Below are 4,518 nucleotides of genomic sequence, written 5' to 3'. Positions count from 1 at the left end.
TTGAGATGGTTGTTGGGACTCCCCTGAACAGTGTAACAAGATTACCCCCTGCGTGTGTAACGCATATAAATTTGATTACTTCAAAGTTGAGTGTCTGTTGTTTTCTTGAATTGTCACCGGCTCTTCGCCCGGCGTTCCTCAGCAGCGCGCGCAGAGCCCGTAGAAATACGTGGCATTGAAGCTGCAGGTCTTCGTCTGTGCTGGGACAGCGCTTCCTGTGACGACACAACGAATACCAGAATACAAGATGAACGGAAATGTTAGGAAACTTTTTTCAGTGAAATTAGTCTTTAATGTTTCTTTTCCAACTATATACAATAACAGAACGTTTTTTCTTCCAAGTTTTAGTGTATCACGTGCGCCATTTCACTACAGTAACATTACCTTGCAAAACATAGTCCGCGATAAAATGGTTCGTATTTACGTTTTTACTGAGGTCTGACATTAATAAATAGTTCGGATGTCACATGCGTTTTTCCCCCACCTTTTGTAGTACGTTTTCAGATGTAACAGGTACAAGAAAATGGCCGTGCGTAGTGAGGTGATTGACCACAAAATTGAAGGCTGCCTGTGGCAGAGGCACTATTGCGTAAAGCACAAAAACCTATGGGAAGGAGATTGGTCAACACGGTGATCAGATGAAATGGGCCCTGGAACCAGTATTTAATCTTTTATCACTCACTCGCGCTCAGCACACAGAAGCGCACATAACATCAAGTTTATATATCATCACAATCAAAGGAAGTTTATTTCTACGACGCAAGAAACTAGCAAATAATTAGAAATTGAATAAACTGAACAAGCTCAACGCCTAATTTACATATAATATAATAATAATAATTTTATTCAACACGAAAATCTACTACAGAGAGTAATTTTATGGTTGTAAAACAAGAACAGAAATAATACTTCACACAACTAATATCACAAATAGCACATTAAACATAAGCTAATGTTATTGTGAATGAATAGCTGTGAATAAATTATCATCACCAGAACATTACCTGCAGCGCGCACTGTGCGCCATTTTTAAAAACATGTGCTGTGGACTTATTATCGTTGTCGAATTTTTTTCTATTTTGTGTTTGTTATGCTGACATTAATTGGTCCACTAAAGGTGCAGTTATGGAATAAAGCAGATGCTTCATGTGTACTTTGATTGTGGGTATTAGAAATAGAAGCGGTGCCAGATCCTGGGTGCCAGATTCTGCAGGAGTTGGTCCAGACGCTACTATGCCGGTGTTTTCTGGGGTACAACAACAACAACAACAACAATTTATTAACTCATAACAACCTACTGAAGGAGGTTAAAGGTTACAACAACAACAAATTACAGATAAAAATTAATCAAATTACAATGGCTAACAGATAACGTTGTCGGAAACACACGCTTCGATTGCTATGGTCACTTTTCTATCAGAGGATTTGTTTTTATACCCAAAACTGCGAGACAGGATACTGGACATTCCTTGACTCTGATAATTTGTGAGTTTGTTTGTGTAAGACCGAACACTAGCTTCGTTTTTATGTGCCGTGAAATACGTAATGTGTCTGGTTTCAACTCCTGCCGAATCTAACACAGCGCACGCATTTGCCCTAACATAATGATTTGTATGAATTGTCAACAAATTTGCTGCTATCGAAATCTCTTTCATCATAGATCCCAATTTATGTTCATGAATACCAGACTGTGTCAGTGGGTGTTACATTTACACGGGGCCTCTGAAACAACACATTTTGCAATTTGGACAAATATATTTTGAAATGCTGCAACGTGACAATTTTCGCCGCCGGTAGCATACATTTTAACCTGTGTTTCGAAATCGTCAAGGTCAATTTCATTAAAATTGGCAAAGCGTTTCTTTCTCTCCGTCTGCACGAATTCTTCGGTTTCTGCAAGAAAATCTTGCTCTGACAGCTCCCGAACACAGTGAGCTTGCGCACATCTGATATAATAAAATAAATGGGGGCCGCCTTCTTGGTATCACTTTAAGCCCGAATGGGAAATTCAAAGAAGCCACAAAAAACTTAAAACGTAAAGGTCAAAAGACCATGTTCTCTTTAATAGGGAAACTAGGACAAAATCCTAATATAAATATAAAAACATTGATGTCCCTATTCCATAGGCTCGTAAGACCTATTCTGACATATGGCAGTGATATATGGGACCATGGGAGTTCTTATAAATCGGAAGTTGAAGATATCCATTTACATTTCTGCAGATTTATTTTCGGTATCAAGAGAAACACTTCCATAATGGCAATATACGGAGAGTTGGGTGAATATCCGTTACATTTATGTATACAAAAACAAATGATCAAATACTACAACCGCGCAATAAACTCGCCTAACGTACTAATTTTAAATACACATTATCGTATACACACACGTCATTTTAAGACACACATCATTTTTAATTCGCACGTCATTTTTAAAACACACGTTTTTTAAAACACCCACGCTATTTAATATACACATATGATTTTTTAAAGCACATACCATCAAAACGCACAGTCACGCCGTTTTTTAAAATGCACACATCATTATAAAACACACACGCCACGGCCTCCAATACGTACGTAATTTTGAATTATTAGTACGTTTTCATCTAGTATTCTGCGCCCCGTACAGCAATACTAAACAAGCAAATGAACAGTAAATGGTATATCGCAGTAACGACACAATTAAACAAAATCAATGAAAGTGACACAATTAATTTGGACAGAATAACAACTGCTGAAAACAAAAATTTACAAATACAATTGGAAAAACAATTTAAACAGTACTGGAAAGAAGAATTGAATAATGACCGAGAGGGTAATAAATTGAGAACATACAGAACATTTAAAAATAGATTTGAATTAGAAAACTATTTGATATCACTGAAAAATGTTGAACTAAGACAAACATTTTGTAAATTTCGAGAATTTACAATTTAAAGCAACCACAATGTAAAAATAGAAACAGGACGACATTCCAAACCAAAACAAAAACACCTATGTGAATTTTGCACACAAAAAAACAAATACAAGACGAACAACATTTCATCATGACTTGTTCATTTTACAATGACCAAAGAAAATTAATATTTGAGAAATGTAAGAAACAAATTAATAATTTTGATAATTTTACAATTAATGAACAATTTGCACTGACAATGAGTTATAATTTTACCTCATTTCATACCACACTCGGACAATTCATTAAAACTGCCCTCGACTTAAGACAGCAACACCTCCAAGATTTTTAACCCTTAATGCATTAACGCATTATTATTACTTTTTAACAATGGTTTCTTCTACCTTTATTATTGCTGTGAGTGGAATATATTACTATTCATGTTTTTTATTTCGATTATTATTATTATTATTTTTATTATAAGACGCATAAAACTAAATTTAGTTTTATGCGTCATTCAAGATGGCGGCCCCCATATAGTAAATATCGTATTTATTTTATTATCACGTGTGCGCCAGCTGACTGTGCTCCCGAACATGATACTCGGCCATGTCTGTTGCAGACAACGAAAATATGTCGCAAGGAATAGCATGCACAAATTGTAGGTTGTACATTTTTTTTTATTTAACCACTGCCAAAATAAAATATGTATATAATATCTTCATGCTATCAATATTACCCCAAAATTTCCCTAAAATTGAAATGCCCTTCCCTTTATTTGTTTACGAATTAAACTTCATTCATATTCTGGGGCATTATTTGGAACACCATAACTGTGCATTATGCTCTATTTAACCATGGCTTGCATAAATTAAAACAGTCTCCCAACCAATCACAATGATGCATTGATGGCAGTGATACACTGGTATAATATAATTGCTGGTATAACATAATGTTTGTTTGTTCATGTGTTGTGCCCAGAACGACATCAAATAACAAACCCCCTCCCCCCCCCCAACAGACGCATGTGTTACGAACAACTGAATAAATCAGGCATGTGCAGTTATTAATTGAAGTAATCATAAATACATTATTATAATCAAAATGGGAAAGGTGACCTGTACGTTCTGAATTCGTCTTACCTATATGACATTGAAAAAGCGTTGTAACCTAAATGGTACTAACGATTTGCTGTTAACTATCATAGAGTTGCACGTCAATAAAATAATGGCTATTTACTAAATGACGAACGTCTCTTGTGAATTTGACGGCAGTGCTTTATCCAATTTACGCCATTTCTTTCTAGAGGGCGATTAGTTATTTGAAAGCAAGTAACACCTGTCAAATAACCTCTGAGTTGTACATTACTTGCTGTGAATATTATTCAATGCACGTTTTCAAAATACATGCCAACCAGGCATAACATTATTTTTGTTAACATACTGCTCGAAACACGTAAAGCAAAATGTAGAATACTGCCTATTTTAGTTTGAATATACATTATTGTATTTATTGTATTTTATGTCAAGATTTCAAATGGGATACGATAGCAATACAGATTTACTTACTTACATGCTTACATACCTGCACCAGCAGTTTTCTATCTCCGCAAAGTCCTGA

Source organism: Saccoglossus kowalevskii, chromosome 16 (assembly GCF_978046115.1).
Source record: "Saccoglossus kowalevskii chromosome 16, keSacKowa6.1, whole genome shotgun sequence".
Taxonomy (NCBI): Eukaryota; Metazoa; Hemichordata; class Enteropneusta; family Harrimaniidae; genus Saccoglossus; species Saccoglossus kowalevskii.
The sequence above is the reverse complement of the archived record's forward strand: the minus strand, read 5'-3'. Positions refer to the sequence as shown.